At 47.8% G+C, this 23,980-nt stretch overlaps 1 pseudogene; it reads right to left on the reverse strand.

The window, feature by feature from the left end:
* Positions 1–22,158: 22,158 nt before the first annotated feature.
* LOC132488204 (eIF-2-alpha kinase GCN2-like) lies at positions 22,159–23,769 on the reverse strand (annotated as a pseudogene).
* Positions 23,770–23,980: the final 211 nt, after the last annotated feature.

A 23,980-nucleotide genomic window follows, 5' to 3' on the forward strand; every position in this document is an offset into this window, starting at 1 on the left:
CTGGAGGGGGATGAAGGTAATGGATATGGAACCTGCTGGGAGTGGGCAGTCACCCTGGGCGGGCGGTGGGTGCAGACCCCACTCTGTGGCCGCACATCTGTGCTTCTGGCTGGGTTACTTGGTTTCTCAGAGCCTCAGCTTCCCAGTCCGCTTATGGGGTGATGGTAGCATGGATTGGCTAGTAATTTTCTCAGAACAGGGTAGAAAGGGATCTAGTGGAAATTCCACAGAACACCGTCAGTATGGGAATTGCAGGCCCTGTTTCCCGCAGGTCTGTCTTCAGGATCAGGAGAGCAAATCCGAGGAGACGTGCAGCAGAGCCTGGGGATGGGCTCAGTTTGGTGGGTCCTCCTGTTTCCTGAATCTCGGAAGGAGCAGGCTCCAGTGCGCAGTGACAGGTTCATCCCACACCTGGAAGCATCCAGACCTCAAGGCCCAGCAGCCCCTGAGCCCTGTGTCTGGGCCACCAGGAGGCAGACGGGACATCCAAGCCTCCTTCTCAGCCCTCTTCCTGCCCAGAACATTTGAGATCCAGGCCATGATTAGGGAGAAGCAGGGATGGGGGCATCCCATGCAGGAAGAGGACATGGGGTAGCTTCTTGTGTATGTGGATGTCCACACCAGGGATGTGGGTCGGTGGGACATGGGCACTGGGAGGGGCAGACGGTGGGCCTGAGTAAGCAGGCGGGGCTGGGGGTCCCAAGGAGGGGGCACGTCGAGCTTTGCCTGAGCCAGACCTCAGACTCCACTGGCCTTCCCTCTCCTGGTCACTGGGGGGGAGGAACTGAGCAACATTGGTGGAATGACCACTCTCATCCCCAGGGCCTGCCAGCGTTGGCCCTTCAGGCTCTGGGTCGGGGAGCCTGAGGAGTTCAGGTCCAGCTGTGTGCACTAGGGAGGCCTGGAGGGGTCGGGCAGGAAGCTCTGGTGTGGTCATCAACTGTGTGGAGGCTTCCAAGCCTGTGTCCAGTAGGAGCTCTCACCTTGCACGTGGGTTTCAAGTCCATAGCACAGATTGCCTTCTGCCACTTGGTTTGTTTTCTAGACACAAAGCAAAGTCCTAATATTTACTATGTTCACTGCCTGTAAAAAGGCACATCTGATCTGGCACCAGGTGCTGCCTCTGGGTCCCTCCTGACTGGATGCCCGGCAGCCAGTGTCACCACGTCAAACTGTCAGGTGGTATCAGGCGTGGGGGGACAAGAGCACACGGTCCAGACCCACGAGGGGCCGTGCTGTCCATGGAGCCAGTGCTGTGGCTGTAGGTGTTCCCTCCACCCATCCCACAGGCAGAGACCACTGTCTCCTTACAGATTGCTACCAAGTTAAGTCGTATGGACCCTGCTCGGGCCCTAGCCTGGCCGAGGCTCTCTGCCTGGATGGGGAAGATTTCCTTTTTCCATTCGGGTTCAAGTAGGTGAATAACGAAACCAAAGCTGACACCGACACAGCACAGGCTTTATTCAGTGGCCAAAGAATGGAGAAGTGGGAGCTAAGTTCACAGATCAACTTCTCGCCCACCTGGAGAGAGTGGTTTAATTTTAAAGAGTAAAGGCAAAGGGAGGAGGAGGGAGGCTAATGATGGGGAGGCATATGCATTTGTCTACCGGGGAAGGGGGCAGGGCTTTTTCCAAGGGAGTGGGGTATCACTTCCTTTTTACCCTTTTTTGGTCCTTCATGTCTAGTCATGTCCACAGGTAGATGTGTCACTTAACATGCTGATATGGTAAATTCAACATATAATGAGACTCAGGGTCTGTTGGAGGTCAGATTCATAGCCATCTTGGTCCCAGCTGGTTCCATCTGATTTTTTTGTTTGTAGCTTCCTTTCTTATCTCTGGACCCTTTAACTTAAAGACTTCTGTTAACTCCTGCTGAAGGTGGGGGGTGGAGGACAGCCCTATTAAAGGTGGGTTCATGGGTTTTGAGCAGGGCCTGGAGCAGCTCTGACAACAAGAGGAGGAGGCTGAGATGGGCAGTCGGTCTGACACCTGCACTGGGGCCTGTGGTCGGCATGTGGAGGCAGTCAGCAGGGGGCTTGTGTCAGGGAAGGTTCTCAGTGTTTACAAGGAAGATGTGAATGTGGGTCCAGATGCAGAGCTGCCTGCAGATGCTGCTACAGAAACCCCTGATTCCTTCCTAAAGATACTGGAGGTGGGGGGGGGCATTCAGGCAACAGGGCGAACAGCTTGTTCTGGAGGCTCTTGTGGGGAAGCGGGGACTTAGCAACAGGGGCTCAGCCTGCAAAACCCCAGAACCCCTCCCAGAACAGCTCAAGAACCGCTCCTGGAATGGCAAGAAGTGCTTCTTCCCACCTACTAGACGTGGAGGGAAGGGGTGGGGTCTGCAGGGCCACCCTTACCTTCGGGGACTTGCTGGGAGGCTCACAGGACTCAGCACATGCTTGTGGCTTGTGTGCTCACAGCTGAGATGGGTCACAGCATGCAGTAGGTATGCACGGGTGGGAGGGTCCCTGCTCCAGTCACCTCATGACCCTTCATGCCCCCTCCTTCCCTCGAGGGTCTCTAGGGTGTCTCTTCCCCCAGCGACGAAGGGCAGAACCATGACAGTTACCCCCGTCCCCAGACCCCCAGGGAAGCTCATTAGAGACTTGGCACCCGGCTGGCACCCGCCACCCCTCGGCCCTGCCCCAGCCTTGGGATGGTGTTTCTCACCTACAGGCCTGCCCTGGGAAAGCATTTTAACACTGTATGAGAGTCCAGTGTGGCTGTCCTGTGTGTCCCTGGAGGCTCAGAAAGCCACAGAGTTGGGGCATCTCCAGCACTGGGTGTCCCGGGTCATTTCACAAATCCAGAGACTGGGCTGAGGAGTGGAGGGAACTGGCCTCTTTCTGATCCGCAGGGCTAGGATGCCCTATATGCAGAAGGGCCCTGGACTCAGCTTAACTACAACCTGGGGTCTCCTACACCTCCCCTGGTAGAGGCGCCCTGCAGATTCCAGGGCCTGGAGACCATCCCCACTTTTGACCCCGACTGAGGGGTTGGGGGCCCTGAGACCACTCCAGTTTTTTTTTTTTTGTAGTCTCCCAGGACTCACTGAAACTTTATACTCAGTGTCAGAGTTTGTTATGGTAAAAGGATGCAGATACAATCAGCTGAGGGCAGAGGTCAGGAGTAGAGTTGGGGGTCCATGAGGTGTGGCTGCCCATGGAAGTGCACCTGAACCCTGGGGTACAGGTTTTCACTGGGGTCCATCTCGTCGATGTGGGGGACACGGTTTGGCCGACCTTCAACTCCAGCCCCCGGGGGGCACTCAGGAAGCCCCACCATGTATCACGCGTCAGCACAGCCCAGCCTGGAGCGAGGCCCACGTAGCACGGACCCTCCAAGGTGACCTCCTGGAGCCAGGAGCAGAGGCCCGGCCTCTCTGTGGGTAGGTGAACCCACACTGCACAGGCCGTGGTGCAGTGCCCGTTCTGTGCGGTCAGCATGGGCACACGCCGGTCAGCCAGTGTCCCTGTGCCTCAGCCTGGGACCGCTGACCACACTGTCCCGCTCTGCTCACAAGAGCGAGGCCAGTGGAAGGACAAAGGCAGGTGGGAAGGAGGCCTGGTCGTGGTCAGGCCGAGTGGGAAAGTGTCTGAGAAGGGAGATCACAGCTGCCCTTGCCTGGCGAGCCGGGACCTGACATGGTCAGTGATGCCTCGCCACCTCCGGGGGCGGGGCTGCCACCTCCGGGGGCGGGGCTGCCCTTTCCCGCGTCCTGGGGCAGGGTCACACATGTGTATACAGCAGGACGCACAGCACTGCGTGCAGCAGGCCTCATGCCTGCTCCTGCCATGCGCTTGGGGGCTTGGTGATGGTGGAATATCCCGGTAGGACACGCCCCCGACTCCAGGAAGGATGTTGGGGTGAAGCGTGTGGGAGCATCTGGAGGGACCCCTCGCCTGTCTGTACAGGTAGATTGAGGACCCCGACCAAGGGTGGGCAGGCGGGGAGCCCAGGGAGGGTCCTGGGTCAGCCCTGAGGCTGGACAAGGGCTGTGGAGCTGGGGGTGAAGGCGGTGGAGATGAGGGGCGGACTCCACAGGAGACAGACCAGCCTAAGCAGCAGCGTGGGGGTGGGGCTTGTGAAGACTGTGCAGCGGTGAGGGAGGCGGGGCCTGCAGCAGAAGGGCGGGGCCCGCGCGGGGCTGCGGGGAAGGGCGAGGCCTGCGGGTTAGGGTTGAGAGAGGGGCAGGTCGCCCTGACAGGTACGCACGGGGTGGGGCATCCAGGGCCTCAGGTTCCTCCCAGAGGAGGAGCGGGGGTCATGCCCGGAGGGGAGGCGGCCAGTGACGGTCTTGGGTTTCAACAAGCACCGCGCCCAACCCCCCACACCCCGCGCCCGGGTGTGCGTTTCCTGTGGCCCCCAGCACAAAGCTCCTGACAAGGGCCTGGAATATGAGACGCCTGCTCTCTGTCCTGGAGCCCGAGATCGAGGTGTCAGGGGCCGCTCCTCCTGATGGCAGGTTCTGGGGACAGTCGGTCCCAGGCTTCTCCTAGCTCCTGGGGTTCCATCCTGGGCATCCCGTGGCCCATCACCCCATCTCTGCCTCTGCCGTCCCATCACCTTCTCCTCCCGTGTCTGTATCCAAACTTCCCCTCGTGAGGACCCCCCCAACACACACACACACACACACACACACACACACACACACTGGTCAGCGCCAAATGAGTGGCCTCATCTCAACCCCGGCGGCTCTGCAGTGACCCACCTGCACACGAGGTCCCATTCTGAGGTCTCAGGGAGTCCATTCATCTTCCCGGGAGCCTCTTGGGGTGACAAACACTTGGTGGTGACAAACAGCTCCTGGGGGTATGGGGGCGGGCGCTGCAAGGCAGGAATCCAGGAACTTCTTGGAGGAAGCGGTGTCCTGATTGGGGGAGGACAGACGGACAGGCAGAGGCAGAGGGAGGCGGAGGGGCCATTGCCCCAGCCCTCTGAGAGTGAGGGATCTCTAGAGGGCCAGGCAGGGGCCAGCAGGACGGGGATGTCAGAGGCGGACGGCCTCATCTGCGATGTGCGCGGTCACTCAGGGGCCGAGGGCACGCCCTCTGTCTGCTCCCAGGAAGGTGCGGGCTGTGGGCTCCCTGCCAGGTTGGGCAAACGTGGAAGGGTTTGAAGACACGTCCCTGGCCGCATCCAAGGAGACGTACCTTGGTCATGTCTGGGGACATAGAGCTGCCAGCCCGCTGGGGAGTGTGCGGGGTCAGTGGCACGTGGGGCTGCATCCAGGGCCCTGAGGAGCTGGACTTACCTCCTCCAGGCCTGGCCCCAACATGGACAGAGGGAGGCTGCCGGCTGCCACTGTGGGCACTGCCTCTGGGCTGGGAGTAGCCAGCACCTCTGCTGACCTGTCACTGCAGCCAAGCCCAGGCTGCTGAGTGGCCCTGCTCCTGCTCAGTCCCTACGGGTGGGATGTGTGTGGACGTTGCAGGAAAGCTATGGGGCTCCTGCATCAACGGAGGCTGGTCATCCACTGGACTCAAGACAGGAGTGAGCTGGATAGCAAGGCCAGCTGGAGGCACGGCCCAGGTCGGGAGGCCGCTGCATGTCCGTGTGTTCAGGACCCAGATGTGTTTGTAGAGACACTTGTCCAGGTACCAAGGGGCTCTTTCCTCAGATGCCTCGTGTTTCATCATCTGGCAGGTGTGGGGATCCTGGGGCAACCGTGACAACATGCCAAAGCCCTGGGGGTCCCAACAGCAGAGATTTATCTCTCGCAGCTCTGGACGCTGGAAATACAAAATGAAGGTGTGGTTGGTTCCTTCTGGAACCTCAGGGAATCTGCCCCGGCCTCTCCCAGCTTCTCTGGTTTCCAGAAATCCTTGACGCCCCTGGACTTGGGGCTGCATCACCCCACCTCTGTCTCTGTGGTCATGTCGCTTCTCCTCTGTGTCTGTGTCCAGATTTCCCTCTTCTTATAGGACACCAGCTGTTGGATTTAGGGCTCTCCCTAATCCAGCATGACCTCATCTTAACCATATATGCAGAGACCCTGTTTCAAAAATAAGGCCTGATTCTGGGTTCAGAATGGATATAAATCTGGGGGCATGCTATTGAACCGACAGCAGTAGGTGAGGTTTGGAGGATGGAGGGAACGAGAAGTGCCCACTGAACTGACAGGGCATCGTGAGACCAAAAACCAAGGCAGGCAGCTCCATGTAATCAATGGATTATTATTGGGTAATTTACTCACAGGGTAGGATCAGGATATGGTGGACAATGATCAGAAGCATTTGCAGCTGTGCTCTGCATGGCCAAGGGGTCACCGGGACAATTTATGGTTAACATTGGGGGGTGCTTGGAAACAGGACATGCATTCCTAAGTCAAGTTTCATGACTGGGTAACTGGTCACATGGGCGCCAGGAACACATCACCAAAGGTCTTCATCGTTTGGGGATTAATAAAGCATAGAGGCCACCTGGCCCCAATGATTATTAAACAGCCTCTATTAACTAGAAAGGCCTTGAGGACAGAGAAGTGATTGACCACACAGTACAGTCCTGGGTAGGGTCAGTGGACGGAAAGGAGGAGCTGTACGGGCCCAAGATGGCATCAGTTATGCTGACAGACAGGCTTACACGGTGCTGGGGTTGGGGGGGGGCGGCGGAAGCAGGGCTGGGGAAGGTGTGGGCTTGAGCTCCGCAGAGAAAGGGACTTCGGCCGGGCCGTGGGGTGGGCCTGGCGCCTCAGGCGGGACAGGGGTGTGGCCCTAAAAAGTGACCTCACACTTGCTCGTAGGGACCCCTCTGTGCAGGGTGGATGCGTCTGTGTCCAGGGTCATGTCCTGCTGCTTTGGGACCTGACTGCTCAGACCTCTGTGTGATCTCTGCAGGTCAGCCTGAGCGGGAGCATATTGTGTCAGGAGCCTCAGGCAGGACACATCCTCAGGGTTCGGAGAGGACCCCAAGTGGGCCTTGGAGGCCAATTCTGCAGGGTGGCGGGGGGCAAGGGCTCAACTCCAACCATCGTGGGTAAGGTGAGCAGGGCAAGGGACGTCCACACATGGCGGGGGTGGTGTTATCAGCTCCCATAAGAAAATAACCTTTCACGGCTCCTGTGTGTTATGTAAAAATCATGTTTCTACCATACGGGTTTTCAAGTAACTGGAGGTGCTCCATTCTTACTCTGCAGCTGTGCTTGTGGTCCAGCAGCGACCATGGACTGACTGCAGTGCTGTCCACTTCACCTGGCAGTTCCCAGCCTCGGGGTGAGAGGAATCAGACCACAGCCCCTGGCGTCCAGGGCTGTGGTCAGTCAGTCACCAGTGCACAGCCACCGGCCCCACGAGGCTGTTCACAGCTTGATGATAAAGCCGGCCAACTCTCCCAGTGGATTCTGTCCTGCGCTGTTGGGGATGCATCTACACGTGTGCTGAGCACCAGATCTGCCTCTGGACCGTCCCTGTGTGGGGTCATTCATGCCCTCATCTACACTCCACAGCCCCAATGTTGTCACCCAGGAAGCACCTGGGCAAGCAGATGGGGTCTTTCAGCAGAAGTGGGAATTCCCTGTGCTGTCAAGTTGTTGATGTGATGAACAATGATTTTTTTAATTGTGGTAAGATATATGTAACATAAAACTCACCATTTACCATTAAAGTGGACAACTCAGTGGCATTTATCAAGTTCACAATGTTGTGCAAGCACCACCTCTATCTGGTTCCAAAACATTCTCAACCCCGCAAAGGAGACCCCATCCCCATGCCCATGAGCAGTCATTTTCCATTTTTCTTCCCCACACCCAGCACCTGGCACCACTAACCCGCTTCCTGTCTCTGTGGATTTGCCTGTTCTAGATGTCTCCTATAAATGGAATCATACAGTTTGTGGTGATTCTTGGCTGAATGTTTGTGTCCCCCCAAAATTCACATGTTGAAATCCTAACCCCCAAGGTGATGGTATTAGGAGATGGGGCCTTGAGGAGGTGATGAGGTCATGAGAGTTGAGCCACCGTGAATGGAATCAGTGTCCTTATAAAAGAGACCCCAGAGAGTCCCCTTGCCCCTTCCTCCATGTGAGGACACAGTGAGAAGACACCATCTGCCACCAAGAACAGAGCTTCACCAGAACCTGACCATCCTGACACCCTGATCTCAGACTTCTGGCCTCCAGAACTATAGGAAATATATTTCTGTTGTTTAAGCCCCCAGCCTGGTATTTTGCTATGGCAGCCCAAGCAGAATAAGACAGTGTCCTTCTGTGCCTGGCTTCTCTCACTGAGCATCTTGTTTTCAAGGTTCATCCATGTTGTAGCCTGTGTCAGAGCTTCACTCCTTTTCATGGCTGAGTAATGTTCCACTGTGTGGATGGACCACACAATGGACCACATTGTGTATCTGTTCTCTGTTCACCTGTTGATGGTCATTTGGGTGGTTTCCACCTTTTGGCTCTTGTGAATCATGCTGCTATGAAAATGCATGTACAAGTGTTTGTGTGGACATGAGTTTTCCTTTCTCTGTGTTTATATGTAGGAGTGGAATTGCTGGGTCATGTGGTGACTCCATGTCTGACATTTTGAGGAATTACCAGACTGTTTTCCAAAATAGCAGCATCATTTCACATTCCCGCCAGTGGTGTTTGAAGGTTCCAATTTCTCCCCTTGTCATTGTCTGTCTTTTCAATTCTAGCACCTTAGTGGGAATGAAATGCTATGCCATGGGGCTTCTGTCAGCCCGTCAGACCCTCATCCCTTTTGTAGCAAGTATTTTGTGACACTCCCCTCACTTTCTGAAATCAAATGCAGAGATAATGTAATCTCTCTACACATATAATTTAAATATAATTATATTTATGTATGTATCCATGCAGTTATAGTTACAATAGAGGAGCGTTAAAGAGAAATATATTTTAATGAAATAATACAAAATTTAATAGGTGAATACTTGGCTTCAACTGCACTAAGTAATCAGATGTTTGCTTGAGATTTTCTTCAATTTAGACTTAAAAAATGTAGATAACATTCAACTCGATTCAACCTTTATATTTAATGTTTTTAAATGAGGGCAAATAGGCATCTTTGTATATAATTTGAATTACTGTGCTGACAGCAATCCTGGTGCATTTACTGGCAATTCAGAAACTCTGAGCCAGGAGATGTGATTTTCTAAAATGTTGGAGAATTCTTGTTAAAGTTCTGAATAACTATGAGAACAAGCTTTCCTAGAACCACATCATTGTGATATTCCTGCATAATTTAGCTTATCTTAAAGATATACAGAAATAACTTGTTTGAAGTGGAACAGAGTCAGATTCTCGGCTCAGAAAATCACTGGCAGGTCCTTCCCAGGAAGAGCAAGCAGGCACAGGGCAGCCCTTCCTGCAGGATGCCTGGCAGCTCAGGGCACACCCACAATGTGCCCGAGAACTGCAACCTTTGTGTTGACCACAAATACACAATTCCACCTGTACCTGGGAGACCCCAGCTGAGACCAGAGGTTCCCAAACAGGGACATGTGCCCTGCTGTCCAGGGCCCAGGAGAGTGCATGGTTTGGAAGGGGTCACTTTGCAGCTGCCCCGGAAGCTGGCCTGCCTGAAGGCCCTGCGCTCAGAGCAGCTCACAAGCAGAGGGACCCTGGTGCAACTCCCTCTTTCTAGGACAGTAAATCCTTAAGTCCCCATAAATGCCAAGGCATCTTAACTTGGCTACTATAATAAATACAACGCACAGGGCTGCTTAAAAAACAGACATTTATTTCTCACAGTCCTGGAGGCTGGAAGTTCCAGAGCAAGGTGTCAGCAGGGCTGGTTTCTCCTGAGGCCTCTCTCCTTGGTGTGTAGACAGCTGTCTTCTCCCTGTATCCTCATATGGTCATCCCTCTGTGTGTGTCTACGTCCCAATCTCCTCTTCCTTATAGGGCACCAGTCACATTGGAGTATAGCCCACCTTAGTGACTTCATTTTACTTTAATCTCTTCTTTAAAGACCTCATCTCCAAACACAGTCCATTCTGAGACCCTGAGGGTCAGGTCTCAACATATGAATTTTGAGGACCTGATTCAGCCCAGAGCAAGCACATGCCTGTAACACAAGACTGCCTGCCTTTCCCGGCCCAGGGACGTTTGTGTTGAGGGCGAGACATAAGATAGGGCAGGTGGCCTCACCGGGCAGCAGGAAATCAGCTGTGGGGTTGTGCCCTGGAGCAACAACTCTGTGACTTCTTCCCAGTGGGTGTGCTTTCCTGGAGTGGCCAGAGCTTCTTTTGTTTACTCCACGTGTGGCTGGTCCTCATCAAATCTTAGAAAATGTTTATAACTTTCTATTAATAGAGTATCTATCTGTACACTTTTATATTAATACAGTGTATTCTACCTGCAGACCTGATCTGCCCGCCCCTTTGCATTTTCTGGAAATGTACTCATATGTACATTTCCAGAAAATGCAAAGGAATCTGTAGGGACAGAGAGCAGATCCGAGTTTGCCTGGATTGGGGAGAGTGGGAGGAAAGTTCTGGGGATGAGGGTATTGAAATAAAAATTCATATTTTAAGGTAGGACAAGAAAAATTTAAAACATAAACTTTTTCTCTGCTCTTTGGCCTCCTCCCTCTCCGCTAGTATGCATTGTGCATCTGCATTATGTGTTCACCTGACCTCCCCAATGGCAGAAATATCTGCTCAGCCACAAAAATCAATTTTTCTCCAGGAGACAGCCATGTAACTCCTTAGAAGATAACATTTCTTTCCTTATCCTGTAAGCGGTCACAGTAACCCACCACTCACCTTGTACGTGCAGACGACTTTGGTGGACTTTATGGACAAGGCCAATATATCATTTCCCTTACAGATAATGATTGGTGCAGAACAGACTGGTCAGATGACCTGGGGAGATACTGGGCCACACCTAAAAGAAGTGCTTAGCTTAAATACTTACTTATGACCTTATTAATGTCATTAACTATATTACTTGTATTCTACCTATTTTACAAGATTTTTGTTTCTTTCATTACCAAATGTGTGACTGAGCCTCCACTAAAAATAATGATGACTAGGGGACCTAAAACAATTGTCAAGGGCTTCCCTGGTGGTGCAGTGGTTGAGAGTCTGCCTGCTGATGCAGGGGATGCGGGTTCGTGACCCGGTCCGGGAAGATCCCACATGCCACAGAGTGGCTGGGCCTATGAGCCATGGCCACTGAGCCTGCACGTCCAGAGCCTGTGCTCTGCAACGGGAGAGGCCACAACAGTGAGAGGCCTGCGTACCGCAACAAAACAAAACAAAACAGAAAAACAATTGTCAAATACATAGTTCTATAAGATCAGTGATTGTAATAATGTAACTCTAAATATGGGAGGAAGCCACAAGAGGGAACCATTTCCTGGACCATAACAGACTAGTAGGACAGGCAGCCCAGAGGCTTTGGGCTACTGTTAACGGTCTAGTCCAGTAACAGCACATTGAGTGGCCTATCAAGGAAATCCTCACCTGACCTGGGAATGGGCATTCCTAGCGCCATGGGCTAAATTGGTCATGAAATGCCTCCCAAAGCTTGGTCAAAATTAAGACCAAAAGGGAGGGGATTGTAACATAAAGAATGTTGCCCACCATCCAGTTCTACAAGAATTAAGTCATCAGCCACCACAGTCGCTGACTTACAATACACCCTGAAGGGAATTCAGGGTGAAGATCAGGATGAGGCACTTTGTGCTCTGGCAGAACTGGCCCTCAGAGAGTTAGGTATTTTCAGGAGAAAATTTTTATGAACCTGGATTCTTGCCTCTTCCCACACTTAGAAAAGCACTAAAACCATTAAGGTATCTGTTCCTCCTGAATAGCAGTAACCTCCTACCAAGCTCTGTGCTTGGTTGCACATACCCCTTTGTCAAAATCACATATAGGGCTTCCCTGGTGGCGCAGTGGTTGAGAGTCCGCCTGCCGATGCAGGGGACACGGGTTCGTGCCCTGGTCCGGGAAGATCCCACGTGCCGCGGAGCGCCTGGGCCCGTGAGCCATGGCCGCTGAGCCTGCGCGTCCGGAGCCTGTGCTCCGCAACGGGAGGGGCCCCAACAGTGAGAGGTCCGCGTACTGCAAAAAAAAAAAAAAAAAAAAAAAAAAAATCACGTATATACTGGCCTCCTCCCCCTTACCTCTTCAGAACAGTCCTCAGAGCTTTCTGACAAACTGCTTCCTGGGTTATAATCCTCAGGTTGGCGCAAATAAAATTTTCCATTTCTTTCATAGATTGACCACTGATTAATTTTTCATCCACAGTACAATCAGTATCTTGATGGAGTACACCTGTTTCAAAACCTATCAAACTGTACACTTTAAAGGTGTGCATTTGTCATAGGTCGATTACACCTCGATAAAGCTGTTAAAATATCCTGGAGTTTTAGCTAATAATGCATCATTGCACCTTCAGTGGCTTAATGAGAAGTGGCATTTTGATCTCTCTTGTTATTGTGACTTAAATAGGAACCATGTTCACCCCAACTCCATCTTATTCTGATCTGGGCGGGGCTGCTTTAAGGGATGTGTCCTGCAGTCTGCCTCTCACCTGTTTGGTGAGCCTCCTCTCAACACAGACACACCCATTTTTCTTGCAGTGAACATTGAAATGAGTCTTGACTATCAGAGAATCCAACCAGGCTGGTGGACCAAGCAAGGAGGATGGACGTGCCAATCATCTTCCACAAGTTGAATAAGCTAAATATGCAGATTTGAAGAAAATGCACTTAAAGCACACCCTGAAGTAAGAACCCTTTATTAAAGTAAAATACTACATTCACAAAGGTGGAATAAGATGGACAGTTTTGCAACTTTCCTGGGCCATCAGGTTAAGCAAGACTTTCTCAGTGAAAGAATAGCGGGCCATATTGACAGTTGCTCAGTTGCTGAGCCTGGTGAAGGCTGCTTCCCAGACACTGAGAAGGGATTCTCGTAAATCCTCTTGAAATTTACCCATGGTTTGCCTTCAATAAGATTGAAAGAAAAGCTAATCACATTGTCAGCTGATAGGTTACCAAACCTTTTGTGTAATATTTGGGTATGTAATTGGGAAGGAATGGAAAGAATAAGTGACATTTGATAACAAAACTCCCACTCTTATCTGAACAAGGTGTCTCAGTGCTAATATCTAAAAAATACAAACTAGGAATAGATCTAATTATTGAATCTTTTCTCTTCCTAGCAATTAGTTATAACTGAATATAAAAAATAAAAGGGAGGGCCTCCCTGGTGGCGCAAGTGGTTGAGAGTCCGCCTGCCGATGCAGGGGATACGGGTTCGTGCCCCGGTCTGGGAGGATCCCATATGCCGCGGAGCGGCTGGGCCCGTGAGCCATGGCCGCTGAGCCTGCGCGTTCGGAGCCTGCGCGTCCGGAGCCTGTGCTCCGCAACGGGGGAGGCCACAACAGTGAGAGGCCCGCATACCGCAAAAAAAAAAAAAAAAAAAAAAAAAAAAAAAAAAAAAAAAATAAAAGGGAAAATTCACATTCCTTCTATTAAAATATGTTTCAAATAAGTATTTATCTTTAATAATTATAAAAATGTGTAATCATATATATACTGTTTTAATGAGTTGGAACTACTTATAATTGTAATAATAATTTAGAAAAAATATAACCCTTAGAACTCTATGGTCATAGTAAATAAAACAAAAATTTAATTATCTGTTTATAGACATGGATATGCTGGGTAGTCTGTGAGACTTCTAGGCATCAAAGTCCATTGCATTGGAATAATATTCTCGGAGTGATGTGGAATGAAAAGACAATTTCAAATAAAAAAAGAACAGGAAGTTGGTCTGAGACATTACATCCTGTGTGATTCCAACCAAATGACATGTTGGGGAGGGCAGATTACAGAGACAGTAAGTGGGTGGTGTTGCCAGGGGCTGGGGGCATCAAACAGGCAGAATACAGAGAATTTTTAGAACAGAGAAATACCCTGTATGTTACTATAATTGTGGATACATGACATTATGTATTTGTCTAAATATATACATATGTTGATGTGTACACACACACATATATGTAAAATAACCCAATAAACAATTGCCATATATATGTCCCATAAATAGCCCAGCAGAAAACTGGGTCAGTCATGAACAGCATTTCACAGGAGAGCAAACTGAATGGGCCAGCCGACAGTGGGGAGGTGGTCCTCGACACGCGCCTTGTCCTACGTGGTCTGAGGTCCCACATGGCTCTCCTTTCACCCACCATGTTGGGGGAAGCTGAACCAGAATGTCCGGCCCCATGTGTCTGACATGGCCCCCTGACCCCCCTGGACATGGGTCTCCCGGTGGGGGAAAACACAGCCCCTCAAGTCCTTCTCTTTGGTCTCAGGTGCAGTGACCACCCCTCTGCAGCCCGGATGCCTTGGTGCAGAGCAGCCACTAGCAGGGGTGACCTCCACTGAAGCAGCAGAAGAGGAAGGTCACCATCACCACGGAGGTGACCCTCTTCAAGAAGTTCTTGTCCAGGGGAAGTACTCTGTGCTGGTGCAGCCACTGATGGGGGAGCAGTTGGGGGCATGGGAGCTGCTGGGGCACATGGTGGGAGAGGGATGGGGGGGTGGGGGAGGGATGCTCCACACCAGGCAGGGTCAATGGCTCGAGCCCATGGCAGCACTGCAGCCCTGTGGTGGGTGCCCTGCCCGCCAAGATGCCACGTGCACCTGATGACATGTGTGTGTGCACTGCTGGCCCATCACATGCACCTGATCTCTCACACATGTGTGCTCACTGATGATCATCACATGTGCCTGATGTCACACACACACACACACGTGTGCTCACCTGCTCACTGCAGGCCCATTACATATGCTTTATTACACACCCTCTCACTGCTGCCTGTCGCCCCCAGACCACGTGGGTCGAGTCCTATAAAGAGGACAGAGTTACCCTGCTGGACCTCATCAGCTGGTTCAGTGCTACAGCTGCGAAGGGGAACCTCACACGAGTGCTTCCTGGCATCTTTCACACTTGGGCCGTGAACCTCACTCTCCTGCCCAGGTCAGTTTCCAAGAGACCAGGCAGGTTTGGACCTCGTCGAGGGACTGGCTTAGGTAAGGGGGTTGCTTGTTTTCTGGGCAACATTATCTGTTAACTCAGACTGAAGGGGAATTGTGTAGCCCCCAGGGAAAGAGATATCCATGTCCTGACCCCAGAGCCTCAGGACGTGACCTCATTTGGAAGTAGGGCCTAGTCGTGTAAGTAGGTAAGACAAGGGCCATTAGGTTGGTCCCAATCCTGTGTCCTTATAAAATGAGTAGAGACTCAGACACAGAGGAGAAGCCACGTGAAGATGAAGGCAGAGATGGGAGGGCTGCAGCCACAAGTCCAGGGATGCCTGGAGCCCCCAGAAGCTGGAAGAGGCAGGAAGGGCCCTCCCCTGGAGCCTCAGCACTTTCTAACTAGACAGTTACCATGAGTGGACCTGAAGTGAAGGCAGCGCCGTGGCCCCTGACCATCTGTCTTGCCCGCATGGCTCCCTGAGGAGCAGCTCTCACAGGACACCAACCACTGAGTTGGTGTCACGTGAGACCATAGGGCGTTGGTCCTATAAACATGCAGGCCCATCTCACCCTTCCTCCTGGGCTCTGGTCATACAGGGTGACTGTGCACCATGTGGTGCTGGGCTTTCAGCCTCTGCGCAGGACCCCCAGGTCTTGGTTAAAAGTGCAGGTTACACCCCAAGAATGACAGAAGGTGAATTTCTCATCTGTCTCTGTGGATCTGACTGCTCCAGGGGCTTCTTGTAAGTGGAATCACACAGTATTTGTCCTTTTGTGTCTGGCTTATATCACTGAGCAAAATGCCCTCAAGGGTCATCCATGCTGTATCCTGTGTCAGAATTGCCTTCCTTTTTAGGCTGAATAACATACCCTGTGTGGAGGGACCATGTTTTGGTTTTCTGTTCACCCATCAATGGACACATTTAGTATCTACATTAATTTCTCATGTCTTATAATATTTAGGGAGTAACTTGCTCAGCACAGCCCCAACTCTGATGGGGTCAGCACCTCTTTCCTCAGAGGGTCTTGTTTTCCAGTGAAGGGAGTTCATTCACCTCAAACTCAGCATCGGGAGTGGAGGGGTTGATAGCCCCCTCTGGGTCTCCTTCATGTGAGACTCTGTGCTTTTGAAAGAGCAGGCACTGTGCACACAGGGGTGGTGGGGGTGAGATGTAGGCCCCTGGTAGACAAATGGGTCACTGGGCGGAGATGGCCCAGTGCACAAGGAGCTTGGCCTGTGGGTCCTCTGCTTGGATGGCTTCCCTCGAAGAAGACAGCGTGGTGCCCATGCTGGGTGTCATCCCAGTGCATGAAGTCACTTGACCAGGAGCCATAGGAGATATCAGCAACCCCCGACACCCTGCACATGCTGCTGGGAAGCAGGACCTGAGTGTGGAGCTCCCAGCAACCCTGAGCACGCTCCACCTGGAATCAGCCTGTGGGATGGACTGTTCTGCCCAGGCTTCCAGGGTGGCCACCTTCTGCCGGAACCCCAGGATGTTGGGTCAGGCCACTTCTGGTCTGTCCTTGCAGGATCCTGGGCTGCACTACATCAAGCTCCCTGCTCACCCTATTACCAAGTCCAAGCTCACTCTGCTCACCACACAACAGTCCAATAAATTGGGAGATGAGGTATTGAGGCAAGGAATAGTGACTTTATTTGCAAAGCCAGGCATCTGAGAAGATGGTGAACTAATGTCCTAGAGTCCCATCTTATCGGGTTCTGGATGCCTGCTAGCTTCTTTTATAAAACAGAGAGGGGAGGAGGTGAGAAAGTAAAGTAAAAAGGCCATTTGTCTTGCAAAATATCTCCAGGCTTGGCCAGCATCAGGGAGGGGATGTGTTAATTTCTTCTTTTCTGCAACCTTTCACAGGTGGGCAGTGTCAGAATGTCTCCCTGTGAGCAGACCAAAACACTTTAGTTTAATATTCAGGCAGAGGGGCAGGGTTCCCCAAGGCAGGCCATTATATATGCTTACAGTTATAGACAGCATCCTTTTAATGATAATAATAACAAAAGCAATGAAAAGCAAATGTTAAAGTAAAAGAAACATGGGCTTCCCTGGTGGCGCAGTGGTTGAGAGTCCGCCTGCCGATGCAGGGGACACGGGTTCATGCCCCGGTCCGGGAAGATCCCACATGCTGCGGAACGGCTGGGCCCGTGAGCCATGGCTGCTGAGCCTGCGCATCCGGAGCCTGTGCTCCACAACGGGAGAGGCCACAACAGTGAGAGGCCCGCGTACCGCAAAAAAAAAAACCACAGAAAATAACAAGTGTTGGTCCAGATGTGGAGAAATTGGACCCCTTATGCCCTGTTGGTGGGGATAGAAAATGTTACAGCCACTGTAGAAAACAGTATGACAGTTCCTCAGGAACTTAAAAATAGATATACCATAGGATCCAGCAATTCCACTTCTGGGGATATAACCAAAAGAATTGAAAGCAGGGTCTCAAAGGGATATTTATATACCCACAATCACAGCAGCATTATTCACAACAGCTAAAATGTGGATGCAACTGAAATATTCATCCACAGATGAAAAGATAAGAAAAATGTGGTATATACGTAATGGAATATTATTTAACCTTAAAAAGGAAGGAAATTCTGCAATATTGTATAACATGGATAAACCTTGGGAACATTATGCTAAGTGAAATAAGCCAGTCACAAGAAGACTTATACTGTGTCTTCTTACATGAGAAGTGTTTCATGTGTTTGCTGGCATTCCACTTATATGAGATACTTAGAGTAGAGAAGATATACAGATGGGAAATATGCATATGAAAAGATGTTCCTTAAAACATGTCATCAAGGAAATGCAAATGTTCATAGATGAGTGGAGCCAAGTTTGCTTTGGTAACATTTATGGAGTGGCTATTTGGAGAGGGGCAGGGGGTATATGGGAAATCTCTGTACCTTCCTCACAATTTTGCTGTGTGCCTAGCACTGTTATTTTCAAATGTCTCAAAAAAGAGAGACTTAGGAATGTGATAAACGTGAAAGAAAAATTTAGATAAACACAGGTTAACAATATTAAAGTTCATAAGAAAGCATTTAACATGTATCTAGATATGTTACTCTTTTAAATTTGCTCTAATTTTTCTATTACATGGTTTAAAGTAATCAATATGGCATCAATAATATTAATTCATTGTAGAAAATGAATTAAGTGACATATGATATGCTGATATGGCAGATCCTTAGTAAATTACTAAATCCCCAAGTTATTTTGGACAATTGAGAGAATAAGAAAGTAAAAACTAAGAAAAATGAAGGAAGCCGATCTCCCTCCCACAGTCCATGATATTTTGACTCTTTGCTTCAATTGTCCTCATATACAAAGGAAGAAAAACACCAGGAAATAGAGTTGATGGTTTAGTCAATGTTCAGAAATTTTAAATTGTCAGTTTTAACCTTCACTAAACTTGAAAAATGTACTATTTTTGTTCACATTTCCTGTGTTGGTCAAACTGGTTTAGCCAGTTTTTCACACTCTTTGTAATCCAGGTAGACTCAAATAAAAAATGCCTATTGTTGACAGGTGAGTACCAGAATACACATCCATATGTTTATCATCTAGTGTGAATGATGCCTGAGGAGGCAAGACAAGGCTTTAGGTACTACTAAAAGTAAATTTACAGTATTTGAGAAACATGGTCAAGACGGTACACAAAAATAAGGTAGAACATTATATACAATAGTAGATAAAGTCTGAGTATCTTAAGGAAATGCAAGAAAAAAACAAGCTGACTAAAGCAAAAATATACAAAATGTGGCAAGACTGACCATGTGTTTGTAATTGTTAAAGCTGGATAATAGTACATGGCAGTGAATCATTCCATTCCCTTGACTTTGTGTTTGAAATTTTCCATACAAAAAAAAAAAAAAACAGGAGAAAAATAAATCTGAAAAAATCCAACTTGTGTTTTTTGAAGACCTTTATTAACAAGTAAATAAAAATATAGAAAAATAGTAATGAAAACATGATGCATTGAATTATAAGCTTTCTAGGGAAAAATAATACAATACAGAATATTGAATTAATAACAGGAGGAAAAAGACCATCAATTAACCAAGAAAAGGTTGTGACTTTTAATGAAATGAATAAGTTCAGTATTTTTCTTTGTTGTTCTTTTAAGCTTTTAACAAGATAAATGAGAATGCTGGTTTAAAAACACGCACACGTGCGCGCGCGCGCGCGCACACACACACACACACACACACACACACACTGTCCATTGCCCCAAACAGGAGAGGGGATTCTTAGGAAATTGCAACTTATATAAGCAAGTACAATTGACCCTTGAACAGCATGGGTTTGAACTGCACAAGTCCACTTATATGTAGATTGTTTTTCAATAAATGCGTACTATGTTACTACATGATCTAAGGTTGGTTGAACCTTTGGATGCAGAACCATGAATACGGAGCGCCAATTTCAGACTGTGTAGGAATGGGTACCTCTAACCCTGGCGTTGTTGGGTCAGTGGTAGTTTTAAATAAATGATTTGCGAAAGTTTTTGTACTAAGCCAATTATTTTTTTAAATCACTGGGTGCTAGGAAACTAAATGTTTCTAAAATACAAATATGGTACCAATTCAAAGACAAAAGAGACGTTTTTGGTTAAAATGATATTATGTTGAGTCCAATACAAATACCTTAGTAAAATTATGTGTAGCCAAAAAGTTTTGGAAATAGAATCAAATGAAAAACAAAAGTAAAGTTTTAAAGAAAAAACAGGCCTAATATTTAATAGTTTTTGTTAGTAGAATCACAGTATTAGTGAGGTGGAGGATCTTAGTATGTTACCCATTGTTTGGTCTAAAATAAAATATATACACTGCCTCAGGAAATTTTGTCTGAAAATTGAATCTGCATTATGGACTAGCTCTCAGTGAAGAACCTCAAGCTGAATGATGAGGGTGACTTGTTAAAGAAAACTAAAATAAAGAGTTTGTATCATTAGGAAAACAATAAAAATTACAAGCCTGCATATTTTGTTCTCAGAAGTTCCCTTTGGAACGTAAAAAGCACAAATGCCCTAGCATACTACCTACCCTGGTCTGAGGGCTTTCTTTGTTTGCTACTTTGTTCCCCTGTTTCTGAGCACTTCTTAGCACCCCTGGACCCTGTCTGTAATCTAACATCCAATTCTTATCAGAATTTTCTGTTCCCTGAATCAATCCTGTCAACTCCTTAAAGCTAATTTTGTATAGAACAAGATTTATTTAAACAATCTTTCTGACAAATTTATTTAAAGACTCCTAATTTAGAAGGAAGAAAAGCACACTTAAGAGGTAACTAAATAGTTTAGTGATTCTCACAAGGAGACCTAAGGGAAAACTTAGGAGTGCACATGGGTACTTATTTTTTCTACTTTATTGAGGTATAGATGACAAATAAAATTGTAAGATAATTAAAGTGTGCAACATGATAATTGGATATACATCTATGCTGTGAAAGGATTCCCCTCCCCCCAGTCAAGTTAATTAACATATCCATCACCTAACATATTTGCCTTTTTTCTTTTTGTGGTGAGAACATTTAAGTTTTACTCTCTTAGCAAATTTCAGTTATACAAAACAGTGTTATCAACTCATAGTCACCATGTTATACATTAGATCCTCAGACCTTATTCATTTCATAACTGACTTTTTCCTTTTTACCAACCTCTTATTTCCCCCATCTGCAGTCCCTGGAAACCACTTTTCTACTCTGTTTCTATGTGTTCAACTTTTTTTTAGATTCCCCATCTAAGTGATACTGTAACCGAAAGTGGGGTCTGGCTGCTGACCACTCAAAAGCCAATAAAGGGACTTCCCTAGTGGCCCAGTGGTAAAGAATCTGCCTTCCAATGCAGGGATGCAGGTTCAGTCTCTGGTCGGGGAGCTAAGATCCCACATGCCTCGGGGCAACTAAGCCCATGCACCACGACTAGAGAGAGAGAAGCCTGTGCACCGCAGTGGAGATCCTGCGTGCTGCGACTAAGACCCAACGCAGCCAAAAATAAATAAATATTAAAAGCCAATAAAGAGGCAAGGTTGGTGGAAAGGAAAGTTTGCTTTATTTTGGACGCCAGCAAGTGTGGGGGAGGGCGGATGCCTGTCCATAGGCCAACTCACCCCCACTGAAAATCAGGGGGAAGAGCTTTTATAGACAGAGGGAGGGGGCTACATGCAGAAATAGCAGAGTCAGCTCTGACAGTCATCTTGAAATTGGTCATCAGTGGTCTGATCAGCGTCATCTTGATTGTTTTAAGTACAATTAATCTTTATTTCCAGGGTAGGTTTGTTTCCATTCCTTGAGGCCAATTCTCGGAATTGTGGCAGCTTATGTCATGGCTACAGTCTGGTCATCATGAAGTTAACTTCTCCACCTGGTGTGGGTTTCAGTATCTATAAGACAGCTCACAGGATATGGCTCAGAATATTATCTATAGCCCTTGAGAAGGAACTAAAGGTCCTTGACTATGCTTAATGACTAAACTATTATTATTTGGTCTCCTTTGACTCTTGTCCTTTGTTTCTGCATTTTCTCACTTCTCTGATTAAACTTATTCTTTGGCTAAAGTTTTTCCACAGACAAAAGGCAGGCTGAGGACATGGGGGGCATAGACCATAGGGTTCTGCTCCATTTCAATACCATACAGTGTTTGTCTTTGTCTGGCTTATTTCATTTAGCATAATGCCTTCCAGGATATCCACATTGCCAAAAATGACAGGATTTCCATTTTTTTTTAAGGCTGAGTAATATTTCTGTGTGTGTGTGTGTGTGTGTGTGTGTCTGTAAGTGTATCTAATAATTTCTTGATTATTCTTCCACTGACAGACACTTAGGTTGTTTTCATACCTTGGTTATTGTGAATAATGCTGCAATGAACATGGGAGTACAGCTATCTCTTTGAGAAAATGGTTTTGTTTCCTTCGGATATATACTCAGACGTGGGATTGCTATATCATATGGTAGTTCTATTTTAATTTTTTGAGGAACCTCAAAAATTGTTTTCCACTGTGGCTGTACCACAGTTTACATTCCCATCATGTGTGCATAAGAGTTCCCTTTTTTAAATATGAAAGCATTTATTATGTTAAAAGATAAATTTATAATATATTACACATGAAAAACTTACAACTTACTTTGTAGGACAGCTTCTTAGAATGTAAAGTTAATTTTAAATTACGATGAATGTACAGCACTATATAGTATAAGCTCCTGTCTTTTTGAACAGTGTAATGATCATTCTTGAGAATTGAAATAAGTTTCTGTAGTATTCATCGCTGTAGCTATACAGGAATAGCACAGACACCTTTTTTTCTACTTTGATGTTATAAATTTCATCACAGACTAATTTGAGGTATCTTTATTTTGACAAGCATGACAGCAGCTACTTCACAGTTGTGTTAAATGCCTGTTCATCAGCATCCCACTCTAATGATAAAAACTGTAAGATTGTTTCTTTGGGTAGATCCACAGCCAAAATTTCAATTTCACTGCTTTTCTGATGTAAGTTGGCAAGGCAGGTATGAAGTGTTTTTATCTGAGTTTCATACCATCCCCTAGTGTTGGCTGACAGCTTCTCTGGGACTATCACACTCACAATATGAACAAATGTTGCTTCATGGATTTCAACAAACCTGAAGCATTTGAAAATGACCCCTTCAGATTTTGTACTGCAAGATTTTCAGAAACTTCTCTGATAGTCCTTTTGTAACCAAGCAGGACCCAAGGGGCCTTTCTGTGACACCTGCCCCCCACGTCCTCCACTTGCCTCTTGTCTGTAGAAAAACTTTAGCCAAAGGATTAATTTAATCAGAGAAGTGAGAAAAATGCAGAAACAAAGAAAAGCAGTCAAATAAGACAAAATAATAATAGTTTAGTCATTAAACAAAGTCAAGGACCTCTAGTTCCTCCTCAAGGGCTATAGATAATATTCTGAGCCATGTACTTTGAGCTGTTTTACAGATACAGAAACCCCAATGAGGTGGAAGAAGTTAACTGCATGATGACAAGACTGTAGCCATGACATAAACTGCTCCATCTTACACAATTCCAAGAACTGGCCTCAAGGAAATGGGAATAAACAGACCCTGGAACTGAAGATTAACTGTACTTAAAACAATCAAGATGACACTGATCAGACCACCACATGACCAAATTCGAGTTGAATGTCAGAGTTGACTGTGCTGTTCTGCATGTAGCCCACTCCCTCCACTTATAACTCCTGAAACTTCCCTTTAAAATCTCATGCCCCTTGATTGGCAGTTGGGAGTTGGTTCTTTGGGACATGAGTCCACCTTCTTCCCAGGACTGCTGGCCTCCTAAATAAAGCAACCTTTCCTTTCTACCAATACTTGTCTCTTGAGTATTGGCTTTCAAGCAGCGAGCAGCCAAATCTAAGTTTAGTAACACTTTCATCACTGACTTTAGTCCTCAGTTTCTGCCCAACGTGGACCACAAGATTGGACTCCAGCACTCATTTCTCTGTTAGCCATTCCTTCTCAAAAGATTTAACCTTGACATGGCTTCCTTCTTTATCTGAGACAAGGGTCACATAGGTGAGTTCATCATGTCTGCAGTATTCCTGTAATTCCTCTTGGGACTGTGACAAGTCATACATGATTTCTGCTGTGATTCTCGCTGACCAGAGTTTCTGGGCTCGGTTGATGGCCCTGGTCATGGACATCTGGCCAGCACTTACAACAAGGAGGTCACAAGAGCTTATTATAACAGGTTCTTCCAGGTTGAGGACAGCAGATTCCCTTTTCTCCACATCCTTGCCAACACCTATTATCACTTGTCTTTTCATTAATAGTCCTCCTAAGTGGTGTGAGGTAATATTGCAGTTTTGATTTGCATTTCTCTGATGATTAGTGATGTTAAGCCCCTTTTTATGTGCCTGTTAGCCATTCATATGTCTTCTCTGGAAAAACTCTATTCCAATCTTTTGCCCATATTTTTTTTTTTTTTTTTTTTTTTTGCAGTACACGTGCCTCTCACTGTTGTGGCCTCTCCCGCTG

The sequence above is a fragment of the Mesoplodon densirostris genome, chromosome 4, assembly GCF_025265405.1.
Source record: "Mesoplodon densirostris isolate mMesDen1 chromosome 4, mMesDen1 primary haplotype, whole genome shotgun sequence".
Classification (NCBI taxonomy): domain Eukaryota; kingdom Metazoa; phylum Chordata; class Mammalia; order Artiodactyla; family Ziphiidae; genus Mesoplodon; species Mesoplodon densirostris.